The sequence below is a fragment of the Lutra lutra genome, chromosome 16 (genome assembly GCF_902655055.1).
Source record: "Lutra lutra chromosome 16, mLutLut1.2, whole genome shotgun sequence".
Lineage (NCBI taxonomy): Eukaryota > Metazoa > Chordata > Mammalia > Carnivora > Mustelidae > Lutra > Lutra lutra.
In genome coordinates, this window is record NC_062293.1 from 23,732,915 (window position 1) to 23,747,151 (window position 14,237).

The following is a 14,237-nucleotide window of genomic DNA, read 5'->3' on the forward strand; positions in this document are numbered from 1 at the left end:
CCCACCTCATCAAATGACATCCTTGTTCCTTTGTCCTTCTACCCTGGAAAGGGGCAGAAAACACTGCATGCCTCCACTACCACTGAGGGAAAGGGCTTGGAGCTGGACCTTCAGGGACATCTTCCTGATAACAGGGATGTGAAGAAATCCCTGGAGAGAGTGAGAATAGAACCAGGAGAAGGATGAAGGTTGCTTTGAATACTGACCTGCCTAGAGATGAGATCTCCTTACAGCATCCTAGGCTCCATGGTGTTCCACTGCGACGGTCATACTAGATACTGAAACTCTGCCTGTTTTATGTGACCTCAGGAGGGGCCCACCCTTTCCTGTTCTGAACTCAGGGGGTGTTCCACTGGCGACCTGGTCTCCACCAGTTTGGCTGTCTCTGTCATCAAACCTACAGCTCACCTTCTCTAATTTTCTGGCAGATCTCAGAACTCTCAGAACTCATCTTTTCTAAGTAACTCCCCTACAGCGTGCAGAGAAGAGGGATTTGTGTTCTTCTGACCTTCCTGCCGTCGGGCAGAGTCCATAACCTCCTCAACTCTTCCCAAGGATCTCTGTTCGTTTTGTTCACTGATTGCCTCTGAAGCACCCAGAACAGTGTCTGGTACATAGTAGGGGCTCTAAAAACATTTATTGTTTCATGAATGGCTCTTATGCTTGGAAAGTCCCTCCTCTGGAAAAGTCCATCCTACATCCCTGTTGCTGCCACTTATTTATTGTTTTAAACTTTATTTATTTATTTAAGTAATCTCCACCAACGTGGGGGTTGGAGTCACCACTTGGAGATCAAGAGTGACATGTTCTTCCAACTGAGCCAGCCAGATTGGGGGAGGGGGGCATGGTTGCCATTTAAATTGTCAATTGTCCTGGCCTCAGAAGAGAGGGGTCCCCCGGCCATCAATATGATTGAGCGCTTGCTGTGTACAAACCTTTGAGATAGTTGCTCCCTTCCTAATCTATCTTGGCTTCTTCCTGTCTGTCCTCCCTCCTCCCCTCCAAGTCCAGCCTTTACGCAACTTCAATGGTCTAGTCTCCAAGAGTTACCCAAGATTTAATAAAATATAACAAGAAACCAGAGCTTCGCTATATCTGTTTGTTCATTCTATTTCTTTTTGAGTTTCCACTTGAGAGAAATGGAAACCTCTCCATTCCTCCCTCCTTTTGCCTCTGTGCGCCTCTGGCTGGCCGCTCAGGCTTCCCACCGCCCCCACACCGCCCCGCCCCTCGTACCCCTCCCCGCCCCCCGGCCTGGGTCTCAGTTTCTTTGCTGGAGTCTCCCCCTTTATCTTGGGGAGTGTCTCTGTTCCTTCCTTGGTGCGTGGGTGTGTCTCAGGCTCCCATGCTAGCTCGAAGGGTGGCTCACTCTTCTTCGTTTCCTTTATAACAAATAGGTAAACAGGTGACAGAGAAGTAGGGATAGGAAACAAACAAACAAACAAAAAGCAGCAGCAGCTAGAGTGGCTAGAGTGGAGTGTTTTCTCCCAGGTATCAGGGTCGCAGGTAGCTCCAACCCGAACTGGGAACAAGTCCCGACAGGTGCAACTCCTGTCCAGATGTTGCGCAACGCGAGGCGCGTGCCCGGAGCCCAATCCTGGGTCTGGTTCCCGGGCTGAGGACCGTGTTGTCGGCGGGGGCGGGGGGGGGGGTGTTGTATTCAGACCAGAAAGATTCTTTCAGGTCCCTTCGGGGAGACAGACCCCCATCGGCTCTACTTCTGCCCACCCCGGTTTTGTGGGGCCGGGGCGCATAGGGAGAGTCCAAGCGGTGGCTTGCCGGAAGAGGACAGTTTGGGACCCGGGAGGGGAGTTCCCTGCGTCTGGGCCGTGGGGGGAGCTGCAGGCCGGCGGGGTGAGTAAGGCCCAGCGGACGCAGGAGGCTCAGTGGCGGCGGCGGCGGCGATGGGGAGGGGGTAATTACGCAGGGAGGCTCTCGCCACAGCACGTCCCCACAAATGAGAGGCCCCGGGCCCCAGACACCACACAACAAAGCAGGAGGCAATTATTTGGCTCCAGTGGGAGGGGACAGCCCTTCGCCGGCCCACTGCCGCTGAGCACCCGGCCTCTGCTGAGGGCGCTGGGGTGGGGGTGCAGGGGCCGCTCTCCCCAGTGAGCTGGGGAGGGCCCGAGGGACTCCCGCTGGGTCCCCCTCAGAGGGGGGTCCACGTTTAGGAAGGTAGAGCGCTAGGAGGCCCTGGGCGTGATTAGAGCCGTCCCTCAGCCAGCCTGGAGCCTCCCGCAGGGCGTGGGGGAGGCCTCCTGGGCACCCCATAGGAGTGAGGCCGGGAGGGCCCGGGGCGCCAGCTTGGGGCGTGGAAGGCGCTGCTTTGTTGGTCCCGGGGAAGCCAGTGGCCAACGTCCGAACCACCCCTCCCCCCACCCCTTCCCCAGCTGTGGCCACACAACTGGCAACCAGGAGGCTCTCAGGCAGGTGGGGAAACCACAGCGGAGGGAGCCGGAGCCAGGGAGATTCCCGAGCACGTGGCCAGGCCTGGAATTCACGCAATTGATATGCAAATCAAATGCAAATTGGTCCTCTTCCCCGCCCCCCCCCCCAAATCATCAGATCAGGCCCCTGTGGCTGCAGAGCATGCCCCCATCAGCTGAGGGTACCCCAGCCTCTGGCCTCCCTCTCTGGCCACCCATGTTTGCTTCAGGACAACTGTTAGCAAGTCCTACCAATACCCTGGAATCCTGTGGAAGCTTCCTGCAAAGGACTTCCCCCTCCTTGATGAGAGAGCCCAAAGTACAGATGGAGAAAAAGAGGCCTTAAGAGATTTAGGTACTTTCCCCTCTTACTAACAAAACACCTGGAGGATGGCTCCTGGAACCTTCTGCCAACGGCTGGCCGCAGGTTGTCAGCATGGCAGCTGGGGGAGGAGAAAGAGCACAGGACTAGGAACCCTAAAATCTGCTCTCTGGTCTCAGCTTTGCCCCTAACTTGCTGGCTCACCCCAATCCTGTCACTTCTCTTCTCTAAGCCTCAGTTTCCCTGAATGTCAAATGATCATCTCTGGGCAGGGGGCTCTTCCAGACCTGGAGTCCTCTTTATGCACCACTGCCATCCAGTGTCGCTGGCCAGAGGCCCCTGAGCCAACTGTCCCCTTCTTTGTCCTCACCAGCTCTACACTCGCAGTCCCAGGCCAACCAAGGATGAACCCCTAAGCCCTGTCTTTCTGCATCTTCAAAATCTCACTCAAAATCCACTTGAGGGAGCCTCTTCTGAGTCATTCTGCTAAACTAATTGCTCCTTTATGTTGGGGTCCCCTCCGTCTAGGAAAGGCTCAGCATTCACAGCTGTCGCCTGTGTGTGCCCTTGTGCTGTGTTGCTGAGTTTCTAAGTAATTTGAAGATATGTGTAGTGTTCCATTGTGCATCTCCCCCACCCCTGCCCCTGACCCCAGGATGAGGCAAGGATTTTGTGTCCTCCATGAGACTAAGGACTTCCCAAGGACCTGGGTTGTGTCAGTGGGACAGAGAGGCCCCATCTGGGTGGGACTGTGTCTCTGCCATCAGATTAGGACTTTTCCCTAGGGTGGAGGACTCTGCCTCCTCTATCTGCCCCCCTCCTGGATTTGGCTGGAGCCATTTGATAGTGGGGAAGGACCCAGCTAGCCTGCCTTTCCCAGGTATCTCTTGGCTGATTTCTCATTTCTCAGTTTCCCCTTCAACCCCAGACCACAGCCAGGGTGGCCACTTTCGCCATCACCCTCTCCTGCCCGGGGAGTGGGTCTGCCTACTCCTTCCTCAGGAAACTAGGCTCCTTGCACTCTGCCTCATCCCTGTCCTCCTCCTCCTCCTCCTCTCTCAGCCTCCTGCCTCCTTAGAGAGGGCCTCAGGGCAAGTATTTGCCATCTGCCTTACTGGTACATTCCTGGGGCTGGCTCCAGGCTCCCTGGGAGGCCTGAGAGCCCTTCGCAGTTGCCCTTCACCCTCAGGGCCCCCTCACTACCCCCTCCCCCCCAGAATGCCTGGGTCCCTTACTCTCTCCCCTGCCAGACGGCCTGGCGTCTGCAACCCTGCAGCCCCTCAAGGCCTAGATTGCCCTCTCCACTCTGGAGCTGGAAAGGCTCTTGGAGTCTGCCAGAGGGGCCCCTGCTAGCTGCAGGAGGCCAGGCCTCCCGGGCTTCCCTCCTCCACATCCCAGTCCCCACCTTGGGGAGCCTCCTCACCTTGGAACCCTACCGCTTTCTATTCAACTGCAGACTACTTTTTTTTTTTTTTTTTTTTGGTCCAGGAAGCAAATGAGTGCAAATTCATTTATTGCACCGAGTAAGCCAGATGCGCAGAGGCAGCGACCTGAGTGGCCCTGCCCCAAGGGAGAGGACCCTTCATCTGGAGGAACCTCGCCTTCCTTTCCAGAGATGGTCATTTGACGCTCAGGGAAACTGAGTCTTAGAGAAGAGAAGTGACTTATTCAGGCATTCCTGGCTGGGATGCCTAGTCCCTTGGAAAATTCTGGGAACCGCTGGCCTGAGTTGTGCAACAGGTGTGCTCTCCTCTCCCCCCAGACCTCATTTAGCTGTGGCTCTTCATTCACAGTTTTGGTCCTTTTCCTTCTCTACGATTTTCCCCTTCCCGGCCTCCTGCCCCTTCTTGCTCCCCGAGGATGGGTGCTGGAGGCTGTGGCTCCTGTGGACTCCGAGGAGAGCTGGGAGGCCTCACCTGCCCTAGTGAGAGCTCCCCGGCGGCCTAAAATCCCTGTGATGAGAGTGATATATACAGATGTGTTCCACTTACAGTCCTGTGACACTATGGGAGGGGGGGTGTCTGGCTGACATCTTCTGGTATCACCACCTCCTCTGAGAGCAGGAACTTGGGGACCCTCCCCCACTCCTCCAGGGAGATTTGGGGTCTTTGGAGAAGCCAGGGAAGAAGGCCCCACCTGAAAGGAGGGGTAGTCACCATCTAGAAATGCATTCAATCGGTGGATGTTTATTGAACACTTACTCTGTTCTGGGCACCAAGCTGGGTGCTGGGGTTGTGGGGGAGAGCAAGAGAGCCAGACCTCAGACAGCACGAGGGGGCAGTTCTCAAGCTCATCATTTGGGACACTCATTAAAATGAAAGGTCCCGGGATGCCTGGGTGGCTCAGTCAGTTAAGCGTCTGCCTTCCGCTCAGGCCGTGATCTTAGGTCCTGGGATCAAACCCAGCATCAGGCTCTCTCCTCAGTGAGGAGCCTGCTTCTCCCTCTCCTTCTGCCCGCTGCTCCCCATGCTTGTGCACACACATGCTGTGTGTGTGTGTGTGTGTGTGTGTGTGTGTGTGTGTGTGTGTGTGTGAAATAAATGAAATCCTTAAAGTGAACAAAATGAAAGGTTCCTCTCTGTTCAGCAAATCTATGGGGACCAGGAACATGCCTTTAGAGAAGCGTTTTCCCTTGTCTTTGACAGCGACGTTGGTGCAGGTGGTCTGGGCACCCACGCTGGAAGAGCCCTGGTGACATGTCCTGGGTTGTGGGAATGGCCTGGAGCTCTCACAGAGCCCCAGGGAAGCAGGGAGGGGAGGAGGGTGCTGAGAGGAGAGTCTGCGGGTGTGGAAGGAGAGAGCAGGGTCTCCTCTCATCACTAAGGATCAGGCCTGCCTTCCTCTTCTGAGGCTGCCCCTCACAGACTGGGAGTTCACACACTCAGACCCCACCCCACCCCTGCCCATCACCCTATTGATTCCTGCCCCTCACCTCCCTGGGGGCCCCAGGGGCCCTCCTCCACAGCCATAGAGGGTGCATACCCATGGGGAGGGACAGCAGAACTGTCAGAGACCCTCCCATCACATCCCCCACCCTGCCTGCCTGGTCTCAGAGGGGCTGCTGGACTCAGTGTCCAGGTTGCAGAGAGAGCGACCATGAGGCAGGGATTTGAGACAGAGAAACAGAGGGTGAGAGCCAGGCGAAGGCAAGGAAGCTGCCCTCCTCCCCACCAGCACCCAGGGTTTGCTGCTGGGGCTGCTGAGACATCTCCTCTCCCGGAAACCCGAGGCCAGACAGATAAACACAGATGGAGGGAAAGACTCAGCTGCTTTATTTATGGGCCCAGTGACAGGCCCTCTCCTGTCTCAGAGTCCCTAATCTACAGGGCGGAAGAGGCATCCCACCCCCTCACTACCCTCTTCCCTCCCTCCTGAGACTGGGGCTCAGCCAGGCTCCAAGCCTTCCCCAGCCAGTCAGGCACAGGCCCGTGTGCCAGCTCCCAGGGGCTGGAAGACAGTGTCCGGGGGGCTCTCCCCCAACAATACAGGGAATACACGGTCCACTCCTTACCCTTCCCCAACGTCCCACCCTGTTTTCATGGGCCATCAGGAACCACTGGCTCAGCAAGGGACCCACCACCCATGAGGGTTCCCCTGGGACAGGAGGATGGGCTCTGTGCCCCCCAGAGGGTCCTTCCCACCAAGAAGTAGGACAGTTCAAGGGTCTCGACTTGGGAAGAGTCTGAAGGGAAACCTCCAGGTTGGTCCCACATGGACCTCCCCAGAGCAGGGGCTGATCGGGGAGTTCCCTGAGGTCCTAGAGGGTCAGACCCAGAGCCGAAGGTTCCTGGGCCCCTGCAGTGTGCCCTTCTAAGGAATTCCCTCTAATGGCAGTTAGCACCCACACAGAGGGGGCTCTGGGGACCCACGTTAGTTCCTCCTTCTCCCCCTCCCACCCTGAAGCACGCATGCTGGCATCCTTTTTGATAGGCCAATTCCCCTGTGGTTACCAGAGTGGGGTCCAGCAGCAGCCAGGGCTCCCGTCGGCTGAGAAACATGGATTTCTCCAGCTCCCTGTCCTGTGCCCGGCTACACAGCCCCTTCGTTCTGTCCCTTTTGTCCAAGTCTACCCCAAATCTGGGTAGGGGGAGAAGTAACTCAGCCTTCCAGGGAGGCCCCAGGGTCGGAGGTCAGAGAGCAGCGAAAGGGCAGGAAAAGAGGGAGGTCAGGCAGGGGGCAGATCCCTACTTGGCGGTGGCTTTGAGGCTGGACCCGAGGAGCCTTGAAAGCCCGGGAGATTCAGGGATTTGGCTCATAGGATCAGAGGACCGGCTCCCTGACTCACAGCGGCCAGACAGGGACCTGTTCAACTCGCCTCTCTCTCTGTCTTTTCATTTAAGTGACTTTGGTTCATCCATGGGCCAGGGAGGAACTTCACCAAAATGGCATGCTTCCCCTCCCCCTCCCCTTTCAGTCTGTCCCCTGTCTGTCCCTCAGCCCTCCCCACCTCCCACCTTCTCCTAGCGCCCTCCTCCCCCTGGGGAAAAGGAACAACTTTGAATCCTGGCTCAGATGAACATTTCCTGTGAAGTCCCAGGCAGTTTCCTTTTTGGATAAACGGGCTTGGCTTAAGGATAAATGGCATTCATGGGACCCTCCCCCTAAGTCTCCGCCACGTTCTCTTCTAGGAGCTTCTCCCCACTGACTGCCCTCAGCCCGCTCCCCAGAGCCAGAGCGTCTTCCCAGCCCCTGAGCCCCACCTCAAGAATTGCATCTGTCTGGTGCCCGTCCTTGTTTCTGGACTCTTGATGAATCAGGGATGTGCTCTATCTCCCCCGTCAGTCTGGGAAATCTTTGTGGTCAAGAACTGTGTCTCCCCTATCTGACCAACAGCTCCCTGAAGCGGTGGCCTTCTGGACCCACTTCCAGTACTGGTCACAGGCCCCCCCCGCCCACTGGTGGGCGAGGAGGGAGGACGGAAGGGGCGTTCAGTTCTCTACTCAGTAAACAAGTCCCTGCAAAGGTAAGCCCAGGGAGCAAAGGGCGAAAGCTTCCCAATATGGAAACTCTTAAGTTGAAACTGAAAAGAAGAAAGGAAGAAGAGAGAGCGCTCTTGCCCCCTCCCAGCCCCCCAAGTTTCTCCCAAGAGCCTCAGAGCCTTCCTCCAGCCCCAGCTCCCTATCCTACTTGTTTCCCCTCCAGGCCCAAGACCGAGGAAGGTAGAGTCTGTCCCAGCTCTTCTGTAATGGCGTGGTGCTCCGTCCTCCTCCCATTTGCCTGTCTGGCCTGCCTGAGGGCCCTGGTTCCTTGCCAGTGTCAGCCTGCTCAGCCCCACCCAGGGTCCTTCCTCAGGGCCGAATCAGCTGGGGAGGCAGTGCCTCTCCTTCCTTGAAGCAGCTGCCAAGCCTGAGACCCCCTTCTCTTTGAGGACAGGCAGTATGAATATGTAAAGCAGCTTGTGGTCCACTCTGAACCCAGGCGTGTGTCTACCCATGAAAGGGAAGATGAATGCGTGCTCACCTTGAGTATGTTTTCACGTCCTTCTGTCCCCTCCCCTCCTTCAGGTGATTTTGGGACCCATGGTCTGGGAGAGGTGACTGTGTCCATCCATGCCCAACCCTCCACTGTGCTGGATAAACATCTCCATTGGGTTTGAGACCCCCAACACCCTGGCAAAGAGGCTGCCATGGTCTTCTAAGGGAATGAAGCGCACAACCCTTCTCTCCACTTTCCTTGACAGCAGGGTCCTAACTTGACATCCCCCTTCATGGCAGCCCTCTTTGTTCTGGGTCCCTGAGGTGGCCCATGCTGATGGCAGCTCTCCTTGCTCTCTCCTAGAGAGAAGGGACATGACCCGTCCACCTGAGTCTCAGCCAGAGATCCCCACAGAGCTGCCAGGCTGGCTGGCTTCTGGCCTTCCCTATTTAAGCCTGGGCTGCTAGAATTCCATCCTGATTTCTGACAGACGGAAAGCTGCTGTCTTCCTTGTGCCAGCTGTCCCCAAAGCTAACAAGAGCTTTCATTTTCTGAGCCCTTAGTATGGGCCAGGTGCTAACATTTTCTTTGTGATCTTCACAACTACAGCTGAGGTGGGTCCTATGATTACCCCCATTTTACAGATGTGGAAATGAAGACTGTGACAGACGGAGGTTATACTTCCTGCCCAGAAGGCTGCCCGCTATGGGCCAGAGTCACAGTCGTTGTATGGACAGCAAGAGTGACCTACTGTGGACAAAGCTCTGCTCTGGGCAACTGAGGCAAAGGGCAGAGTCCAAACGAGACTTTCTCTGGCAAAGATAGCTTCTTGAGGAATTTTCAATCTGATGGAAGAGACAAGTCCCCTGTCCTCTGGGAGCTGCCAGTCTGAGAGAGGAGTCTGAGGGAACTAAGGAAAAATCAGCAATTCCCCTGACCCCTGATGCCCACATCCTGGGGGGCATCCACCAGAGGCCTCCACGACCACATCTCTGTCCTAGAAAGGAGCTCCTGCTGCCCCTGTCCTGGGAAGAAACAGGCGTGGAATTCCTCTTCCCTGAGTTGCTGGAGCAAAGGACAAGAGAACACCCCCTTTCGGAGACTGAACGACTCGGTTGGACACAAAGCCCTGCTGACTTCCAGGACTGAGGACCTCACTTGGAGGGAAAATTCTCCTGATGGCATGGGGAGGGGGACCCCACCTAGAAGCAAGGGGATGGCTGACGTGAACTCTGAAGGCATCTTGGAATTCCTTGCCATCCCATTTCCTCTTCATCGGGGCCAAGCTCGGAGGATTATGACAGTGTGGGCAATAAAAAGTGCCTAATTGGTTGTTGTCCAGCTGAGGCTGCTCCCCATTTCCCTCCGCGGGGGCGGGAAACCGGCCGAGTCAGTTTCACTTTTGCGAGTGCCCAGCTTCCTGGTGGTGGCTGGTGCTAGCGGAAGCAGGGCACCCAGTGGTTGTGGGTTGCTAGTCCCTGATGCTGCTTCCAAGATGGGTGTGCCCCAGGAGGCAGAGGGCCCCCAGAGAGGACCAGAACTGCTCTTTCCCTGAGTAAAGAGGACAACAAGCCTGCTGGCCTCTGTGGGAGTTGGGAGGTGGTGCAGGGGACACCCTCTGCCCTGTGCGACAGTGCCCTCCTTCTACTTCTGCATTAGGAGGCTGATATGGAGAGCGTTAGCTCTGGACCTTTTAACTCCATTATCCAGCACTAACAGTTTCATTATTCAGTGGTTGATCCTGGGCAAGTTTCTTAAACTTGCTAAGCCTCGTCTTCCTTATCTGTAAAGTGGGGCTATGTGCATGTGAAGTGCTTGGAGGAGGGTGGCTCTTCCCTTCCCAGTGCTCATTCCAGGAAGGGCAGAGCCCCGCACGGGATCCTCACTTTCCTGGCAAACCTGCTCTGTCCCCGGCCTCCTGTCCCCCCAGGGGAACCTTCCAGCAGACTGTTCCCTCCAGTATAACCAGCTGCTCTGCTTCCTGCAGCTCTCCCCTTGTCATCTTTCCCCAGACACCAATTCCCAGGCACAAGCCCATCCCTCCCCCCCCTTCCCCGAGCCCTGAGACACCCCAGGTCCTGCCACCTGAGGCCCTCCTCTCTGTCCCATCGGCTGACTGTCCATTGCCCCCCATCAGACTGGGAGGTTAAGAATTGTGTGTTATTACTGAAGCTACTGGACCGTGCAAGTCGTGTGTGGCCCTCCGTGTCTCAGGCACCATTACCCCCTTGCCCATTCTTCAACTCCCCATTTTGATCCAGGAAAGCGGCACAGTCCCTGGGCTGCCTGCCACCTCCGACAGCCCCCGGGGGGTTGGCAGACAGACAGCCACCTGTCTCAGGAGGCTCAGGTGGATGCCGGCAGGCAGAGGAGGCCAAGAGGCCTCCCCACCAGAGACCTGCAAAAGCCCCCTTCTGGCGCTGGATGCTGTCGAAACACCCCATTCAGTTACAAGGTCCAAATCCAGCCAGGCAGGGCAAATGCTGTGTGGCCAAGTGGCACTCTCCAGAAAACCACTCACCTAACTGCTGCCCTCAGAACTCCTTTTGCCTCTTTTTCCTGCCCCTGGTCTGCTGGCTGCCATCTCTTGGCGGCGGAGGGGGGGGGATTGAGAGGCTTATGGGTGGGGGTGGAGTGGGAGGAACACTGCTTGGCCCCTAGGGGGGCAGCTGAGATTTATGGGACTGGATTTTTACAGGCTGGGGAGAGGCCCCAGGCAGGAGCTGTGGAGCCCAACAGAGGAGCAAACGCATAAAAACCTCCCGACTTGAAAGCTGAGCGGCAGGCACCCCCAGGCCTGTGGGTGGTGAGAGATTTACGGCTCTTGCACAAGGCCTGGAGGGGGCCTGGGGAGCTGCAAGGACACTTCAGAGCCAGAATAACTCCCCACCAAGGCCTTCACCTTTCTCCTCTAGGAAAAAAAATTACTCACCGATAGAACAGGTTGGAGCTGCCAGAAAGATAGTTATCGCTGTGGGGACCCCGCCCACCTGGAGACTAGGTGACTCCCAACTTCCTCCCCCACCCCAGACTCTCCTTTCTGCCCCCAGGTCAGGGAGAGGTGCCTGGGGCCAGGTGGGGAGTTGTGGGGGGGGGGGCTTCCAGAATGGTCCTCCTTCTGGAGGTAGGAATGCTCACTCACGGTCCCACGGCCCCCTTTCCCACGAAGTGGGGGCAGGAGGGGAGGGTGGGTTCTGGCCAATTCTGGAAGAGTCCCAAGATTTCAGGAACACTTTCAGAGTATGTTTGTGGGGTAGGAGTCTTCCGGGAAGGAGACAGGAATGGCACAATCAGGATGGGAGAACACAGAGAGCTCCATGCCCCTGCGCCTGGTGGCCATCTTTCGTTTAAGCCAATGCGCCAAAGGCTGAGCTGGAGGTGACCAGCCCAGCCCCTGTCCTCAGCCCTTACCCACCTAACTCAGGTGCGGAGTTTCCCTTGGGCCTGACCCCAGGCTCATCTCCCCGTCCAGGAAAGAATTATCTGGTAGTCAATGGCCCTGTATCGAGGGCTTGACATCACTGGGGGCAGCTCAACGGGTTTAAGGGTATGTTTCCGCTTCCTCCCAGACTCTGGACTCTGCACCCCATCACCCTAAGTCCCCCCATGTCTCCTACACCTTCATGGAGCAGCCCTGAACCTCAGCGAGTTGGAGGAGGGGTGCACCGCTAACCACTTAAAAGGGCCCCAGGGAAGCATCCCAGGACAGGTGAGGAGCTAGAGTCTTTGAACTGGGCGGGAGGGTGGGGGTTGCCGGAAGATGGAAATCCTGGGCCAGCGGCTTGCAGTACTAGAGGCAGAGGGATGGGGAGGAAACTCCATAAAAGGCTGACCCACCCTCTCTCCAGTCTAGCCTTCCCCTCCCCACTCCCCAGTCCAGCCTCCCAAGACCAGAGCCAGCGCTGAGACAGCCAACTGAGTCATGTCTCGGGTGCCCAGCCGGGTGGGCACAGACTTGCCCATGGCCAGGCCCCACCCTGAGTGGCCGGTCAGCACTCCCCCAGGGAACAGGCCAGGGGCACAAGTGGGGAAGAGGACAGAAGAACTGCCCTTCCAGGCCAGGCTCTGCTCTAACCCAGCCCAGCAGGGAAGAGGTTGGGGTGGGCAGCCCAGTGCTGGATGGCTGGTGGGTTGGGAGCGCAGCTATACTCTCCTTTCTCCTTCCTTCTGCTGATTGGCACGTGGGGAAGGGGAGGAAGACTCACTTGAAGTCAGTGTTCTAGTAGGGAAGGAGAGGAAATCAGAGAGGAAAATGGCTTTGCTCCCTGGGTCCCCAACCCTCTCCCCACCCCCCTCCTGCCACCAGCTTCAGACTCCAGGCTCAAGGAGGAGTGGGCCGGGCTGGTCAGGACCTGCCTCCAGCCTGCCTTCCTCCCCAGCAGGTCGGGGGAAAATTACTCTCCTGGTACTGCTTTTTATTTTTTGAAGCCAGATCAAAGGTGGGACCCAGCTGGGAGCCCTGGTAAAGGCTCAGCAGTGTGGAGCCGGGGAAGCAGGAGATGTGGGAGGGCCAGACCCAGGCCCTGGCGGCCGGCGTCAGGGGCTAGCAGAGAGTCAGGAGTGGAGCTGGGAGGGGGGTGCCCAGTCAAGGATCAGGGACATGAAGAATCCAGGCAAGGCCATGGCTGTGGTCAGTGTGGTTTCCACAGCTGCTCTCCCCAAGCAGGGACCCACCCACAGAGGTATGACTCCCCATCCCAGTGTCCAACCCAACTGGAACAGTGCAGAGATCAGCCAAACGTCATCCCACTTTTACTTCATTGCCTTCTTCTGCCACCTGCTCTGGGACATTATTTTGTGTAGTCGGGAAGCTTTTCGTTTAGATAACCACGTTCCCTCCTGCTGCGGGAGAAAAAAAAAAGCACATTCCCCCTTCCATGTCTGAGTTCAGACTAGAAAGCAAGCATCTCCTCATTTCTTTTATTTTTATTTATTTTTATTTAAAAAAATTTTTTTTAAAGATTTTATTTATTTATTTGACAGAGAGAGAGAGACCACAAGTAGGCAGAGAGGCAGGCACAGAGAGAGAAGGAAGCAGCCTCCCTGCTGAGCAGAGAGCCCGATGAAGGGCTCGAAGGGCTCAATCCCAGGACCCGGGGATTATGACCTGAGCCGAAGGCAGAGGCTTTAACCCACTGAGCCATCCAGGCGCCCCTTTATTTTTAAATTTCTTAAAAGATTTATTTGACAGAGAGATAGAGAGCACAAGTAGGCAGAGGGAGAGGTAGAAGCCAGTTTCCCGCTGAGCAGGAAGCCGGATGCAGGACTTGATCCCAGGACCCTGGGATCATGACCCGAGCAGAAGGCAGCCGCTTTACAGACTGAGCCACCCAGGCGCCCTCTCCTTATTTCTTTTATACTTCCTTGGTGAGAACTTGAAATGGAGAGTCAGTCCTGCACCCGCCACCATCTCTCCCCGCCTCCCCTTGCTCCTGTCAGCAGTCTTCTTCTGTAGGCCATATAAGTGCCATTCCGGTTTTGGGGGGCCTCCCTCCTCTAGGGTGGCTAAGTCTCTTCTCCTTTCTGGAATCACACTGCCATCCCCAATACCACAGCTGGAAGAGGTGAGTGGGGTTCACAGGGTGAATGCGTGTCTGGCACTATTCCTGGGGACATGTGTAGGCACTCAGACACCCACCATTTCTTCCCTCACGTGTCCTGAAGTCTGGGGAGCCTGGCTCCTTGACCAGCACCCTGGCAGACCCGAGGTGTAACCAACAGAACAGGGATTTCCCCAGAGCCTCGGCTGGCCCGGAGAAGCCCTCCGCCGTGGTTACCGGACTCCCTCCTTGTCACCCCGGGGCAGCAATCCTTTGTCTCAGGTCCAGCTTCTCACAAGGCGGAGGGATGGATGGTGAGTGGGTGCGTGCTTGCGAGTATGTACGTGGGCACACACACTTAGGTGGGTCTGGATCTAGAGTGAAGCAAGGAGAGAGTGCCACTCCACAAATTCTGCTCCCGCTGATGCACTGTATGACCTCAGCCAACTCTACCACCTTCTTAGAGCCTCGGTTTCCCCTGGCCATAAAATATGGGGTTAATTGTCCCTCCCAGGGAAGCTAGGAGGGTTA